This window comes from Phoca vitulina, unplaced genomic scaffold (assembly GCF_004348235.1).
Source record: "Phoca vitulina isolate PV1807 unplaced genomic scaffold, GSC_HSeal_1.0 scaffold3, whole genome shotgun sequence".
Lineage (NCBI taxonomy): Eukaryota > Metazoa > Chordata > Mammalia > Carnivora > Phocidae > Phoca > Phoca vitulina.
In genome coordinates, this window is record NW_022589706.1 from 37,317,965 (window position 1) to 37,336,022 (window position 18,058).

General features: G+C 43.5%; 1 pseudogene; it reads left to right on the plus strand.

The window, feature by feature from the left end:
* The first annotated feature begins 15,846 nt into the window (after positions 1–15,846).
* Positions 15,847–17,081, plus strand: LOC116629007 (annotated as a pseudogene).
* The last annotated feature ends 977 nt before the right edge of the window (positions 17,082–18,058 follow it).

Sequence of the window (18,058 nt, forward strand, 5' to 3'; positions counted from 1 at the left end):
GGCGCTTTCCCTCTGCGTTCAATGTTGTTTTGACAGACTATAGCCCACAAAGCCGAAAACATTTACTATCTGGCCCTTTGCAGATAAAGTTTGCTGACCCCTGATCTAGGACATTTGCAATGCGGGGTTGTAAGAGAGCACAGATTTTGGAGCCAAATAGTCTTAGATCCAAGCAGCAGGCCTGTTACTTTCTAAGTGTGGCATTGGACTAGTGACTTCGCCTCTGAGGCTAGTTTTCTCACCTATAAAATGAGCTGTTGTGTCTATTTCACCAAGCTGTTGTGTCTCTTCAGTGAGACAACACAAAAAACACTCAGTACAGCGCTCAACACACACAAAAACACTATCTGCCTTTTTCTTCTTTTTCCCTCCACACAGCAACTGACTATAAAATACTATTGCATTCATTTGGTTTTAAGTCATTCCTGAACAAAAGTGACTGCAGTTTAGATAATATTAAGGCAGGCAGATTATCACACACAAAGGAGTTAGAGATTCTTTTAAAGCGAGCTTCAAGGGCATTGCTAAATGTGTGTGTTGTTCTTTTGTTTCTAAGTGGCCTAAAACCAAGGCAAAGTGGCTTTTTAAAAAGCAACCTTTATTGGTTCACATAACTTAAAATTTCTGGGTTGGATCTTTGTACATGGTGGGTCCAGATACTAAAACATGTCATCGAGAATCTGTGTTCTGTCTGTCCTCCTCCCGGTGAGGGCTTCCGCTGAGCAGTTTCACTCTCGGGCAGACTCTCTCTATGCAACGGGAAATGCGCACGAGCAGCTCCAGATTTATGGCTTAGCACAGGGGTCCTAAACTCTAGCCCCATGGCCAAATCCCGCCCAATGCCTGTTTTTGTACAGCCCGTGAGCTAAGGAAAGTTTTACGTTTTTAAAGGGCTGTAAAAAATGCAAAGAAGGTCTGCGTGACAGAGACATATGGCTGAGCTGACAAAACCAAAAATAATTATGATCTGGCTCTTTAGAGAAAGCATTTGTGAACATAGCAGTTCCACTACAAAAAGAACCACTCTTGTCCATTGCTTCCAGTAAAAGCCCCCAGACAGCCTTCCTGGGACCATCTGCCTTGTGCAAAGTTTTCTCATTTCTGTCTCCGATGTCAGAGAGAGCTGGATTCAGGGCTCCACGGATTTTCTCTTGAGACCTTGAGTTTGTAACTTTGTCCATTTCTCAGAGTTTTATGTAACAATCTGCTGGTCTTTTTGATGGTTTCTTTTTGCTCTCATTACTTCCTTCTTACCTTTAATCACTTTAAAGTTTCTTATTTTATAGTCTGTATCTGATATCTGAGTTTCAGAAAGATTCATATCTTCTATTCGTATGCCTGCTGGCGTGGGTTCCTGTGTTTGAGGTTTTTAAAATCTTGGATTGTGAATTCATCTTAAGTGGTGTTTGATCCTCAGGAATCCTGGAGTTACAGGTTTCGGGGTGTCTCTCCAGTGAGGCTTCACCTCAGCTTTTGCCAGGAACTTTGGGAGCATCTAAGAACTGTTTCTATGCTAACAGAACATCCAGAGGTCCCCAGCACCCTATAGCAAGGGCACCTTTGAACCCCAAAGCTAGTGAGGGCAGCCCTGGGGTTTCAAATCCACCCCCCCACCACCACCGCTCACTCCAAGAAATGCAAGCTCACTTGTCATTTCCTTTCCTCTTTTGGGAGTCTTTTTTCTCTTTACCCTTTTACTAAGGGTAGCAGCTTTATGTGGGATATCAATTTTTCCTTCTGTCCCAGAGTAACCATTAAATCCCGAGCTCCCTGGTTTCTGAGATCATCAAATACCCCCAGGCAGCCCCAGCTTTAGTGTGCAGATCGTACTCTGGTTTTTAGTTTCCATTTCATTTTTGGGTCCTGGGATTTCCTTTTCTTTCTTGTGAGCCCAGTTGGACATTTAAAGGGATGCTAGTTCTATTTTATACTGCATTTCCAGGTGTTTCATAGCAGGAGGGTTTTATGTAACGCAATCCACTCCATTGCCGGAAATGGAAATCCCATTAGGCCTGTGAGCCTGTTGGAGACCATGCCAGTGTCATATGCCACCTGCAGAGACCTTCCTCTGCCACTTTTATCACCTCGAATAGCACCTGGGGAGGTGCTCACGAGAGGTCTCGGGGAGATGATCGCCCGAGTGAGTTCCCAGAGGGTCTAGCACAGCCTGCTGGCAATGTGCTTTAGGCGTAGGCACTCCTATGCTCGTGTGTGAAGCGTCAGGCTCGTGCCGGGCTGAAGAGGACGAGCTCTAGAATCAGACTGTCCAGATTTAAATCTGAGTTCTCCTTCCAAGATGGGTAACCTTGGGCAAGTCACTGAACCTCCCTGCACCTTCATGTCCCAGCACCTGAAGGAGGACAACAAGGGAGGTGAGCCTCTGGTAGGTTAAGGGAGATCCCCTGTGCTGGGGAAGACATCCGTTTTCTCTGAGCTCTCACACACAAGGTCAGGGATAGAGGGACGAGAGCTTATAGGAGAGACCTGCCCCTTCCCAGAAATAAAAAAGGGAAGAAGGATGTGGAAAAAGCCTGAGGTCATCACCTTTGTAACTGAAGAGAATTTGACCCAGTGCTGGGGGGGGGGGGGGGGAATTAAGATGGTAAGAAATGCTCTTTGAAAGTGCGGAATTGGATGAGGATTCCCTAGTTTGTGTACACTGATCTAAAAATGAAATTCCACCGAAGGGTCTCAAGGGCTTCTCCAGTCCCAGAGACGTCACCCTTCGTTACAGAGGCTGTGGGAAGAATGGGCAAAGCCTATCTGCCTTCAGTGAAGGCAGGGGTGAGGCTGGAGAGAGTCAGGGGTCTCCTGACCTTTGCACTCTGGGTCTCTACACCACCCCTGCACCTCCATCTGCTTCTCATCTAACCCCTAAGTCATCAGGATGGAAGTGTCATGCAAATTCCTGAGGAACATTTACTCTCAAAAGGAGAACAAAAGACCATCGGAAACTCCGAAGCTTTTTTAAGGGAAACTGAAGCTGATGAAAATGCAAACAAGAGTGTAAAATATAAATGCATTTCTGTCCGTGGACTAGAATCAGCCCTGTTGAAAAGGTTTTTCTTTAAGTATTTTTACAACATTTGGCTACAGGAACAGTTATTCATCCAAACGACTTTTCAAATGGGTTAGTTTGGCGCTGCCACGTAGAAGTGCGTCCATTAGGAAGCGGTCCTCCTGCTGTTTCCTCCTGAGAAGTGGTCTGAGCGCTGGGAAATGTGCTTCTCACTCAGCAAGGGCTTAGTCAGCAGCCTGAGAGGCAGAGAGAAGCAAGAGTGGCCAGACATCAGCCACACTCGTTTCTTTTCTTCTTCTTTTTAAGGTTGTAGGAGCAACTCTCCATGAACTTTGCACAACATTTTGTCGGCTTCAGTTAAATCCAGATAAAAACTTGTTACAAAGTTCATCTGGCATTTTTACAGTTAAAATCATCCTTTCTGCTGTGTTTTGGGGTACAAATAGAAAATGATTCACACAAATTTTGTGATCTGTGTTTTTCCCGTCTAAGCACCTAAATCTTTTCGTTGTTACTTTTTCTTTTCAGTATGCCAATGTCTGTCTATTGTGACCACCTCAAATGCTGTCCAGCGTGCCCCTTGCTAAGGAGAGCAGAGCTAGCAGCGATGGGCTGACGTTCAGGAAAGCACACCTCGCCTTAAGAGATGGAGATAATTACAAATTCTGAGAGCTGTCCATCCTCGGAATAAGCCAAGAAGTGAGTTCCCTCACAGGGGGCAGCGGAAGCCATCACCAGGAATGCTGTTGGCAGGTGTCTGAATTGGGTGTGGGATTAAAACACAAGACCCTAGGTCTATAAGATTCCATGATTTCACCAGGTAAAAATAACATTTGCATAGTACTTCAAAGTTTTTTGGGTTTTTTTTAAGATTTTATTTATTTATTTAATTGACAGAGAGAGAGAGAGAGACAGCGAGAGAGTGAACACAAGCAGGGGGAGTGGGAGAAGCAGGCTTCTCCCTGAGCAGGGAGCCCGATGTGGGGCTCGATCCCAGGACCCTGGGATCAAGACCTGAGCCGAAGGCAGTCGCTTAACCAACTGAGCCACCCAGGCGCCCCAGTACTTCAAAGTTTTTAATGAACCTCACGATCTCATTGATTTTTTTTTAAATGGAGATGACTTTTTCTGACTTTATAGTGAGCGTAAGTAAACATAAACAATATAGACTTTTTAAGGAAGCTGAACAGAATGAAAGCAAAATAGAGATTCTCCTCCCTCCATATCTAAAATATGAACAGAAATAATGAACACCAGCAAAAAAAGAAAATCAGCAGCAGCAAGCAAACAAGGAAATGTGGACAACCTAATGTCATGTACTTCAAGAAGTGAAGGACGAGAAAGAAAGGGGTGATTTTCAAACAATGTAGCTTCTAACACTGTGCTCACCCTGGAACCTTGTGTTATTAAAAATCTTAAGAATTTTCGGGGTGCCTGGGTGGCTCAGTCATTAAGCGTCTGCCTTCGGCTCAGGTCATGATCCCAGGGTCTGGGACCGAGCCCCGTATCAGGCTCCCTGCTCTGCGGGAAGCCTGCTTCTCCCTCTCCCACTCCCCCTGCTTGTGTTCCCTCTCTCGCTGTGTCTCTCTCTGTCAAATAAATAAAATCTTTAAAAAAATAAAAATAAAAAAAATAAAAAAATAAAAATAAAAATCTTAAGAATTTTCATCATAAGCTCCAAATCTAAGAAGCAAACTAGCAGAGCATATGGTTTCCCCTCAGTATTTTGAGTTAGAGAACAGCTGAATAAGAATATGAATTCAACATACTGGGGCCCAGAGAGAAAATGATACAAGAGAATGATCTGGGGGAAAAAATGGGAATGTCAGTTCCAGGGAAACAATTAAAACCAAAACAACATTACCATGGAACTAATAAATAAATAAAAATAACAAAAAAAACTAGACACAGCTCAAAATAAAATTACAGATGCAGAAAAAAAACACTTGAGATAAACATAATGAATAAACATAATGAATGAACATAAAATTACAGATACAGAAAAAAAACACTTGAGATAAACGTATAAAAAGCATAAGCAATTTGAGCCTCGTTGTTCCTAAAGCAGAGAACCCACAAACAGGACAGACTAAATATACAAAGAGATGAAAAGAGAAAATTGCTCTGACAAATGAAAAAAAAAACAAAAAATGAATCTACAGATTGAAAAAGCACACAAAGACCCAGGAAAACAGATACTGAATGATCAACACCAAGACATAGCCTTCTTAACTTGCTGAACTTCAAGGACTTAAGAAAAAGAAAAGTCTTTTGGCATACTGACATAAAAAGTAAGGGAAGTCAATTGGATTGGCCTCTATCTTTGATAATCTATATTCAATGCCAGAATATAATGAAGCACCATCTGGAATTTCCAAGGGAAAGTGTGACTCAAGATGATCTCATCCATCTGAGATAAGTTCCAGCATGAAGGCCACAGACAAATACCCCGACACATGAAGGGACTCTGAGAATACGCACCCATGGGTCTTCTTTGAGGAAATTATTTAGTGATGAAGCCCAGTCAATTTAGAGATGAGTCAAAAGGAAGTGTTTGAGGAAGGACAGGCTGGGGTGGAAAGGATTTGTCATGAACATACAATTCATTTGAACACAGAACCGATGATATTAAGTGACCATGGCAGTGGTATTTCTACAGCAGAATGTGAATAATACAAACTACGGTATTGTACACATAGTAACAGAGCCAACATTGGGAGGTGAGGGGCAGGGAGATGGGAGGAAGCACACATCTAAAGATTTACTCATTTTTCATATCCATGAGTCATTCAATACTGCCTGAAATTGAAACCTACGGCTAAAAAAATAATGACTCCAACCTCTTAACATTTTTCATTGCTTTTCTTAACCTTCTTTCCCCAAGAGGAACTGGGAAGGAAATAATATCTCTTGTGGTAAAGATGCATTTAATGAAAGGGCAGCAATTCGTTCAGTTTTACTTGAGCTTTACTTTTCTAAATGCTAAATTCAAGTTGATATTACATCTATTATTTATTTTAAAACAGCGTGGGTAATATACTCATATTTTTGCAAACAAAATATATCTGCCTGTGGTTGCTTCTCTTTCAATCCGTCTTTAGCCTACATTCCCCTTTCTACTCTTCTTCCTTCCACTCAGGACTTGGATTTTCATTCGGATACCCGTCTCTCTGCCAGGCCAGCTGTGGGCTCCGAGGCACTCGGAACCCAGCTCTGGAGCCAGCTCTGGGGTGTGCGGTTGGTCCCAGGATAATCCTAGTTCTCCTCATCCCATGCAACTTGGGGCAAAGACAAGCAGAGTGTGGGATATTCCTGCCACAGAATCTGGCATGGGCTCGTCACCCGGCTAAGGCCAACAAAACTGGAGGGAAGGTTCACCAGGGATTTCTGGGGAAAGAGGCTTCCTAGCTTGAAGAGAATGCTGACCACAGGAGGCTCCCTCTCTCCCTCTGAACTTGGTGGGGGGAAGGTACAAAGCCTGTTACTGCTATAACCATTTTTATCACGAGTAAAGCCACCCTGAGACTTATACCCCCACCCACAGAGGGCAGAGTCACAGAGAGATGAAGCCGGGTCAGCCCACCTCGTCTTTGAATGTCAATTATGGGAATCAACACATTTCCATGTGTGGTAAGCCAATCAGAATCAGATTTTTTATATATTTTTGATGCTGAAAACATTGTAACAAACTATAGAAAGGATCCCTGAAACATCGATCTAGAAAGTTGTGAGATATCATTTACCTAATGATAATCATTTGGGGTTATTATCAAAAATGTACATTTCTCCATTGTCTAAATACTTTATAATAAGCATGTCTTATTTTTACAAACATGAAAAGTCATCCTTCTTGTATATTAAATTGTTAAATATAAAAGCAGTATATACTCATTGTAAATAAACCAAAACCAAAAAAAAAAAAAAAATCCAGTTTCTCTACCAGATGCCCCAAATAGAATTAGAATGAGAAAGAATGTTCTCTGATCAGAAAATATAATAAACATGATTTTAGAAATAGTTAGCACCTTTAAACTAAGCAGTTTACATGTATTATCTCATTTAATTTTCACAACACATGTATGAAGCTTGTAACATTAACATCTCCATTTTATAGAGAAAGAAGTATCTTTTTCATCTTTCCGCAATTGCCTGAAATTCCCTTAAAAAGAGACAAAGTCTGTAAGAGCGTATTAAAGATCAACAGTTTATACCACACACATGGTGGAGAAAAATAATATGAGCGTGTGAGTAATGTTACTCAAAACGGACAAAAAAGTGGTAGATCCCATCCTGGTTTAGTAGGTGCGGGATAAGAAGATTGCAAGTCTTGGGGCTTTTGGAAGTTGGGGGTGACTGGGCTTTCTTGATCATATAAAAATGAAGCCCCAGATCATTCTGAGAACTGCCACCACCTAAAATTGGACTTCTGTCATTTCTAATAAACTACTCAGAAGCATAAGCTCCAGAAGTTGAGAACTGAGTCTGTCTCATTCAATGTTGTATCTTCAGCACTCAGCACAGTACCTGGTACATAGTGTTCAATGAAGGAAAGATGGAAAGAATAAAGGAGGGGAGGAAGGAAGGAGAGAAGGAGGGAGGGAGGGAGGGAGGAACGGAGAGAGGGAGAGGGATTATTTTCCACTTTACTTCTGATCCATCCACCTGCACCTTTGTCCAAGCTGATGGTGCCTTTAAAGGGACATACACGTCTTCTTCTTCCTCCTTTTCTCTTCCTACTGGCAGGAAGACACATGACGACAGGGAGCTCCAAGGCTGTCTGGGACCATGAGAGCATGAAGCTACAGTTTGAGGGTGACAAAGTAACAAGACAGAATCCTAGTTAAGCCACAGTTACAGCCCTGTACTGCCCTCCAGACTTCTGCATGGGAGAAAAAAAATGTATCCTGTTTAAGTTGCTGTATTTTTGGAGTCTCTTAAAAATAGCCGACTGAGGGGCGCCTGGGTGGCTCAGTCGTTAAGCGTCTGCCTTCTGCTCAGGTCTTGATCCCAGGGTCCTGGGATCGAGCCCCTCATCAGGCTCCCTGCTCCACGGGAAGCCTGCTTTTCCCTCTCCCACTCCCCCTGCTCGTGCACCTGCTCTCGCTGTGTCTCTCTCTGTCAAATAAATAAATAAAATCTTTAAAAAAAAAAAAAATAGCAGACTGATTCTTGACTAGCATTAGTCAAGTACAGACACATTCTAATAGAAACCATAGTTACCAGGATGGCTAAACCATTGACATTTCCTGAATTCAGTTCTTTTATTTTATCTTAATATTAGATTTCTAGAAACTCAGTTGGCTTACAGGAATTTATTGGGTCATATGGTTAATACCTCGAGGGGACTTTGGGCCCCAGGTATAGTTAGATTCAGGGGTTAAACATTGTTCATAGACGTCAACCTCTATGTCTTGGCTCTGCTTTTCTCTCTCTTGGGTTAACGACCAGGTAGGACCTCTTTGTGAAATGGCTGAAAGCTCCTGGCTCACAGTATCCTTAGAGATAGCAGTTACAGTGGGGAAAAAACTCCTTATCCCCTGACTACCCATAAAATCCTCAAGACTGACTCTCAGTGGACTCTCATTGGATCATGTGCCCATATGAGCCAAACACTGTGGACCGTGGTTCAGGCCTGGGATCTGGGCCCACCCCTGGACCTGGAGATAGTTCAGCTCTACCTGAGCCAGGTGCACGGATAGTGGGAAAGATGAAGGTCTCCAAAGAAATGTCCAGGTGCTCTTATGAGAACGAAAGAAATGAATGCAAACAGGTGACAAGTGCCGGTGTCCACTATAATTTATTTCTTGATTCACAAATGTTTATCGAAACACCAAGAATGTTCCTGGCCTTGTTGCAGTTGATGGGGATGTGGAGTGAGGAAAACAGACAAAAATCCCTGCCGTCCCGAAAGGTCCTTCACATTCAATAACGATGAAGCAATTTCTTGTGTCCTCTTAAAAAGCTTTGTGTATCTTCTTCTGGGATATTACCAAACTCGCCAGGGGGCTCTAGAATAATCTCTAGGTTCATAAAAAAGCAATAGGGACTTTCACATTATGGGGAAGATGCAAAGGCTGGGTGGGGTTTTCCTTGTGAGAAAGGGACTAAGAGAGGAGCCAAGAAAAAGTAAAGGTAATATCCAAACAGCTTATAGGTGGAGTCTGGGCATTTTTGGGTGAAGTCATCTCGTTCTCCAGAGAACTCAATTACTCTTGCCCCTGCCCTCCCATCCTAATCTTGCAGCAGAGTATAAAAAGCTGGAAGAAATATTAGTCTGACATATGGACATCAATTAGGCTTTTATAGGTCGAGGAAATAAAACACTAACTTCTAATGGTTGCTACTAGTGAACATGGCAAAGTAATTTGTCTCCCAAAGAAGCATGAAAGCACGTCCGCAGTTTCCTGTTTTGCCCGCTGTCTCCCACCATGGTAGTTTGTTGTCCCAACAAGTTTATTTTCAATTGTCGTAGGACATATGCTTACAGTTTTAGGAATGGAGCCACTTGAGGTAAGGTGGAACTTGTCACCGAGAAATGAACTCCAGTAAAGTTGCTTCCTTGCCCGTATTTCGGGACATGTTGATTATCCTCCAAAATGTGCCCGAGTCAACGCACTAATTCAGAGCTTTGTGCAAACTTCTGACAGAGGCACAGACCATATTTTAAATGACACAGAAACATTTGCTGTGCACCCCCTTCTCCTCAGTGCTTCCCCCCACCACCACCACCACACTCAGCCACCATGCCTTGGCAAATACTGCTGGCCATAAGGTTTTTATTTATTTAAACAAATATCTGGTGAAGAAAGAAAATGGAAATAATCATTTTTTGGTGGTGGTTGGGGGCGGTGAGGGTGGGGAAAGAATTGAGAGAAGACCAGCAAGGAATTTCCTTCTCCTCCACTATTCACTAGAGTGTTTTGGGTGACCTGTTATGCCCCTGCCAAAAGCAAAACAAAAGGGTGGTCTGGATATAGGTGGAGACAATTTTTGGGTATACCCTTTGACTCAACTTCTTAAAAAACTGGTCTCTTATGAACGTGTCTACAAGTTACTTTCTCCCTCTGAGTCTCAGTCTTCCTCATCTGTGAAATGGGGTTAAGAACATGGAGCTCTTAGGGGAGTTGGGGGATTAGATGGTGGGTCCTATGTGAAGCACCAAGCATGTTGGCAGGACAGACGGAGTGTCCCATGAAAGGCAGTCACCCACGCACAAGCCCAATGTCATGTTTATGGAGTTGTTCATGGCATGTTGGGCCTGGGACTACAGTCCTTCCACATACAGGTGATCCAACCTCCAGTGTCTCCAGATGCAACTCAGGAGACACCCAGGCGTTTTTTGAGTGGCAGCACGTTCAGAGAAATTCACTCCAAACTGAGACAAAGACAGCTCTCCTTGATGGCTCAAGGGTCTGTTTTCCAGCCCCAAATAGGCTATTTAGATAACAAAGGCAAGTCTGAGATGTGAAATGGCTGATAGCAATCCCAAAATAGAGCTGATGTGAGCTGGAATAAAAGCCCTCTGTTGCCCATCAGTGTCAGCAGCACCTACGTGTGAAAGGTGGGTGCTGCGGACTCAGAGCACTGCGAGCTTCCCATATAAGGCGGGAGAGGGGTCCCCAGGAGACAAGGGAGGGGTTGGCAAACTACCGGGCTGGAGAAGGTCATTGCTCAGGCCATCCATATGACATAGACCCTAAAAGAAACCTTCCCTCCAGCCTCATCTCCCAAAAGAAACGAAGCTCAGAGAGCTTACATGAGTTCCCCGAGGTCATACATATTAGGCGCAGGCAGAACTGAGAAGGACCCAGGTCTCCCACCACTCAGCCGAGCTGGTGCCTTCCCCGCGTTTCCTGGGTCATCAGACCCAGATGGACCTTGAGCGTGATTGTTCTAGGCATAACCAGAATGTTGGAGAAGAAAACTTCCATGAAGCTGGGGAGCACCAAGGAAGAAAGGGAAAGGAAGATGCTTTTTGAAAAAGGGGGAGAGAGAGAAGAGAAAGAAATGTGTTTTTCAGATACAAAATTGATATATGCTCACTAAAATGACAACTGTATGAAATAAAATGGGAAGATCTCATGCTCCTCGTCAGGCAGAGCGTCCCCCTCTCACTCCCCACAGGTCAAAACTGTTCACAGTTTTTAGCGTGTCTTCCAGACTTTTTCTATACATGTATATGTATATACTTTTTTGTTCTAACATAAGTGAGATTATACATACATCCCGTTTGGCAATTTGCTTTTTTTTTTTTTACTTAATAATATACTATGCAGGTCTTTCTGCGTCAATGCTTATAGATCTACCTCATTGTTTTAAACGCCCCTGCAGTGTTTTATCATTTGCATGGAACATGATTAATTTGACCAGTTCTCTAACGATGGGCATGCGGATTGTTTCAGCATTCTCCTCACTAACACAAACGAGCCAGCAATAAGTATCTTGTGCACCTATGTGAGCGTCTCTCTCATAAATATTTTAGAGTTGGGTCAAAGGGCATATACATTTTAAATTTTGATTGATTTGACTAGCTACACTTTCAGAAACTGAATCGATATGTATTTCCACCAGGAGTGTGGGCCAGTTCCCCTTCATCTAAACCTTCATCAGCACTGGGTATCATCAATCTTTGTGCTGTTTCCTTGTGTTGTCTTCACATATATTCTTGAATTCTGAGTAGAGTTAGACATCCATTTGCATTGTGAATAGCTATTTGTATTTATTTTAGTGTGAAATGCTTGGGTTTTTTATTTTTTCCATTTTTTTTTTTTCTGTTTGGCTTTCGCCTTTGTTTTCTTATTGGATTATAGCAGTTCTTTGTAAATTAAACAAGTGACTCTTAGTCTGCAAAATGGGTAGTGGTTACATTTTCCAGTTTGTTGTTTGTCTCTTGGCTTTGTGTGTGTTGCTATTTAAAATTTGTGTGTGTGGTCACATTTGTAAATCTATTATTTATACCTCCTGGGTCTTATGTCATGCTTGGAAGATCCTCACTACTCCAAAGGGATATAATTCTACCTTTGCTCTAAAGTTTTTATGGGTTTTTTTTTATATGTTACAAATAATAGACCAAAATGGAATTTCCTTTAGGTAAGGAATGGTGTAGGAACTCAGCTTCCTCGTTCTCTCCCTTTCTCCTCTCATTTTCCCCCTGGATCACTAGTCCATTTTCTTAATGCTATTGATTGATTGGTTGGTTGATTTGTTCTTTGACCATTTCTATGAAATACCACTTTTTTCCTAAATCAAATTACTATTCATACTTAGGTATTTCTCTAGACTCTATTCAACGAATTGTTCTGTTCATTCATGTACTAGCATCATTCTGCTTCAAATACTGTAGCTTTATGATACGTTTTCAGTTTCTATGGAGGCTAATCTCCCCATAACTCTTCCATAAAATGTTTGTTTTTTTAAAAAGGACTCTTGATTATGCTCCATAGAAAAGACATAGTATTATATTTTACAAAATCCACTCCCACACACATTCTTTAGGCTTCTGCCATTACATCTTAGTAAAATCTTGCAATGTGTATTAGCTACTCCCTCCTCAGATGTTCCTGACCCTGGGGCATGTTGAGATTTGACCTTAGTTATTGGTCTAGTAGCAACAAAGGGTAGCTGTGGTGTGTCTGGAAGAGAATAAGCACCCCTTGCAAGGCTTCTTTCCTGGGTGAAGTTACCACAGGGTTTTCAACCAAAGAAAGTTAGTCTGCTCAGACATAGGAGGAGCACACGTCCACTGGCAAGAGAGGCCCAGAGTGACTTGGCCACGTTGGGAGTGCCACACCCCCCCCCCCCTTCACGTTTCAGCATCTCCTTCCTTCTCAACCAACTCTCTAACTTTTACACAAGAAACTTGGTAAGGCTGTGAATTCAACTGACCTTGTAATTCTGCAAGCCTCCCAATCACATTTTGTGTTTGACGTTTAGCAACGTGAGCCTGTGGCTACAATAAACAGAAGATTCTTTTAGGTCTGCTGTGGCAATTTTCTGGTTCTCAGAACATGGCTTGAGCTGAGAATTAAAGGACCTTAGCTTGTCATTTGCTTTCTGTCAATGCTCCACTGCACCTAGGAGAACCCATCCAATGCTCCAGGCCTTGCTCTAGCTCATTCTTCACCAGTCATCTTAGCTTGATTAATGGTCAAGCCGTTGAATGCCGTGATTAGCATCTCTTTCCCACTGGCAAGGACCTCCTCCCTGCACTCAAGCCCATATGGATGTATGCGTGCATCGATGTATGGATGTGTGTGTATATATAAGGAGAGAAGGAGAGGGATTATGAGGAATTTGCTTGTGTGATCAGAGGCTGTGAAATCCCATGATTGTCTGCAAGCCGGAGACCCAGAAAACCTGGTGGTATAACTCAAAAACTATGAGTCTGAGTCTGATGGCCAAAGAAGATGAGATATGTCCCAGTCAAGCAGCTTGGCAAGGAAAAAAGGGGTGAGGTTTTTTTCCTTCTATACCTCTTATTTATTCGGGCCCTCAAAGGATTGGATGATGCTCACTCACGCTGGGGAGGGCAATCTACTTTACCAAGTCTACCAATTCAAATGCTAATCTCATCCAGAAACACTCACAAACACACCCAGAAATAATGTTGAATCTGGGTACCCCACGTTCTGTCAAATTAACCCACAAAGTTACCTATCACACCCCTTAACCAACCTGACGCCTAATTGTCTCCTTTGCCTCTCCACGTATTGGCATTTGAAATCTACAACGTCAACATCTCTAATGCTCAGACTCATGATTCCTTTGCAGGAAAAGCTCTGAAAAAAAATCATCTTTGTGGAAAAAGACAGAAACTAATAAAATAACACAAATCTAAACAAGGAGATGAGGCCAACCAAAGCATGGGATGTAGGTGAGAGTCTGTTTCCTTGAGCACTAGCTTGAAACCACTAGCTCATAAGTAAGATTTTGAGCTGAAGTCCCCTGGAACAGTATCAGTGGGAAGATGAATGTAAAACGTTTCCTCTATTCCTCTGATAAAAAATATGACTTTACTTAAGAGTTTTTAGCAAAATTCAAGACATCAACTAAAGAATTAAGCCTTCTAAGGATAAACCAGTGCCTACCACCAATACAGGGGACCTCAAAATATGACTGCAGCCTGGCAGGTCAACCTTACCTGGGAATTTACTAGTAATGCTAATTCTCAGACTCACCCAGAATCAGAGACTTGCTGGGTATAGGCTGCGTGGGGCCCAGGACTCTGTGTTTTAATAAGCCCCCAGGTGATTTGATGCCTACTCATGTTTGAGAATCACAGGTTTAGACAAACCTGAATTCGAGAGTCCTGACTCCTCCACATATAGCTGGGGTGACTTTGGCAAGACATTTAATCTACTCCTCAGTTTTCTCATCTACGTCAGCTGGACCTTAGTGGTAGCTAATATAGGCTTGTTGTGAAAATTAAGTAATAAAATAGGTGTACAGAATGTATGAAAGAGCCTGCCACAGAGCGCTTAAAAACTTAGCTTTTCAACTATCTCTTAAGGCTGTAATGGGGATTAAAAGGACTAAGGTTTTTGGAGTTTAGTGTAGCAAACACCAGGCACATAAACAGTCTATGCTTGGGGTTCCTGGGTGGCTCAGTCAGCGAAGCATTTGACTCTTGATTTCAGCTCACGTCATGATGTCAGGGTTGTGAGATCGAGCCCCGTGTTGGGCTCCTCTGTCAGTGGGGAGTCTGCTCGAGATTCTCTCTCTTCCTCTCCCTCTACCCCTCCACCCACTCGTGCTCTCTCTCTCTCTCCAAAATAAATAAATAAATCTTTAAAAAAACAAAACCAGTATATGCTCAATGATGGTAGCCAGTCGTAGTATCTGTGGTGGTGGTAAGAGTCGTGATGGTAGTAATATAACCCTCAACACCTATTGTACTTAAACCTTGTGTGTACTTGCTTGTTTAAGTACTGCATGTACTTAAACCCCTTACACGCTACATTTAAAACTCCAAACAACCGTATAGGATAGGTGTAGCCTAATTATCACCGCTTGTGAGATGAGGGAATCGAGTATAAAAGGGTGAAGTTTCTCCCCCAAGATTACCTAGCTCTTAAGTGATGGAACAAGGATCGAAAACCAGGTCGCCTAGCCCCCGAGTCTGTGCACTTAAGCACTAATCTGCAGAGATACAGAAGAAATGCTAAGAGAGGGGGAGGGAGAGAAAGAGGAAAATGGAGGGGGTAGGGAGAGGAGAAGGAAGAGGAGAAGGGAATGGGAGGGAGAGAACGGGAGAGAGAAGATGCCATTTTATATTTATTCCATTTTCCAGAAATGGAATCCATCTTCTTGCACAATTTTCAGCCAAAGAAGTGATAAATAGTGTTGCCTCCAGCCTCAGGCTCCAAGGAAGGGAAGGAAAATGTTCAGCAGGAGCCCCCAGGGGCGGGGGGTTGGCCAGTGCTTACAACTGTCTCACTGGTAATGACCGGGGAAACAGAAAAAGATCACCTGTCAGTTTCATTGTAGTTGGTGCTGGTAGGAAAGGCCCCAGTGGGACAGACAATCGGATCTATTAGAGAGAACTTAGACATTCCGGCAAACTTGGGCCAAGACATCTGTAGAAAAATAATCCCAAGTGGACTTGGGAGAGGGGCAGGGGAGAGGCAGGTGAAAGTACAGGGTCCCTTCAGTTCACTGTCACACTACCGACAGAAAAGCCTAGGTTCCCCCAGTGAGCCATGGCTACAGCGGGGAGAAATAGGAGACAAGCCCCCTTCCTTCCTGCCTTGCAGCCAACAGAGACACACCTGGAATATGGCCTTTTATAGGTGCAGGGAGACCTCAAAGATAACTTCCAGTTTCTAAAGATGACAGGGAAGAGCAACCCCAAAAGAATTCTTAGGTTTCAGAAATTCATAGTCTGGGAACAAGTGGAGGTCAGTGAGACCCATTTGCTAGAAAGTTTCAATTCAGTTGATCCGGTATTTATTACATACCTACTATGTGTCAATTATTCTCTAGGTTCTGCTAAAGTAGAGATAAATGAAACACAACCCTGTCCTGAGAAGTTCCCAGTCTAAAACAAAAGGAGAATTACAAACAGATAATTACATGCAGTAAAAAAAAAGGGGGGGGGCATTAAGAGGATGACCTAAGAGCACAGGAGTAGGGGTATCTAATCTAGTCTAGGCCCAGAACGGAGTATACATCAAGGAAGCCTTCCTAGAGGAGGTGACGCTGGAGCTGAGTATTAAAAGATAAGGACCACATGTTCACCAACATTTACTATGGTCAGTCTTTCCAATTTTAGACATTCTAATTGGGGTCAGTAACTCCTTTTTATAATAAATGCTTAGCGGCTCTTCCTCCGCCGCCTCCCATAGCTGACTGCGCGGGGTCAGCGGGGTAGGGGCGGGCGATGGTGCAGGCAGGTGCTCGAGGCACCTGCACCAGATCACAGCGCAGACTTGGCACGTGAACGAATCCCGCGACCGTCCGAGGCGGCCCCACCGCCCCGAGCCGCGTCACCCAGTCAGCCTGGAGCAGCTGCGCGGCGGCTCACGGTTCTTTACTGGAAGCTGGGTGCCGACAAATATGAGAATGATCCAGAACGAGAAAAGATCCGAAAAGAGAGAAATTACTCCTGGACAGACATAATAGCCCTATGCAAAGATAAACCACCAAAAATCATGAAGAGGAGATGAAGGTGCTCTAGGAGGAGCACTGGCACCTGGATCAGGTGATCCGCTACGTCTTGCAGGGCAGGGGGTTCTTTGATGTGAGAGAGAAAGAGGACAAGCGGATCCGCATTTTCAGGGAAAAGAGACATGGTAACTCTTCCTGCAGGGATTTACCAGCGCTTTACGCTGGGGGAAGAGAACTGCGGCTGTGTGGGGGAAAACCGGGGTGGACCGCGTACACAGGGCCAGCTGACCATTTGGAGGCTCAGGGGACAACAGGTGGAAGTTTTGGGGCTCGCGGCGCCGCGGCGCGCCCCCCCCCCCCCCCGCCCCCGGCCTTTGCGCTTGTGAATGTCCTGAACGTGATCCCAGCAGAGAGCTTGTCCTTTCTCCTTGCTTTTATATTGTCGACTTGGGGCTAGGTGAACTTTCCTTTGCAAGATGATTTGATCAGAGTATGTTTTCGTGAAAGGAGTTTTATTATAAAAGTGATTTTTACATGGAAGCAACTGGGGGGATGTGGGCAAATCACATTCACTTTATCTAATTGAAGATCAGTGGTCCGCAGCCCTGTGTTAGTGCGTATTGGACTTGACCCCAAATGAGAGCCATCTCCCCGAATCTAAGTGCCCAGCTGCTCCATCTGGACCCGGTTCTTCGACTGTTAGGAGATGCCAGTCGATGAAGTGCCTGCCTTGTAAGAAGGTGTCATAGTAGATGGCAGGATTGGCCAGACAGAAGACACTTCTCTCCCAAAACTGGGTGGGGAGTGCTGTCGTTTGGGGGAGGGGGGAGGGCGCGAGCTCTCATCCTAGTGGGGCCATACTCAGAGTTGCTTATGCCACTTTCTTGTTCAAAATAAAGTGGCTGCCTTATTTTAAAAATAAATAAATAAATGCTTTGTAACACCCTCACCATTATGCTGAAATAAAATTTATTGTTACTATATGGACCTATAATGCCTCATTAAAACAACAACAGTTACAGTGTCCCGGCTGTGAACAGAAGAGAAATAAAAAGAAAAGAGTTTCTAATAAAATAATATGCATTTCAGTATGTAAATAAGTGGGCATAAACTGGAAGCCATGCCAACATAGTCAAAGGTTTACACCTGCTTGTGGAGTAACGGTGACAGTCCCAGTGAGAAATGCAGATAGACGCGGACACGTCGTCTGGCAGCCCACACCCTGTAAGCAGCATGGGGTCATGCTGCCAACAGGGACGTGATTTCCTAAAGTGGTGAACCACTTCAACTAAATTCCCAGACAAAACAAAGTGCATTCTTCCTTAATGCACCCAGTAATTGCATTTTTGTAAGATTTAATGTTTATTAAAACTATAGAAAAATTGTTTTGTGTTTACTCACAAGTTAGATTCTAGGCTCAGATACAAAGGGATT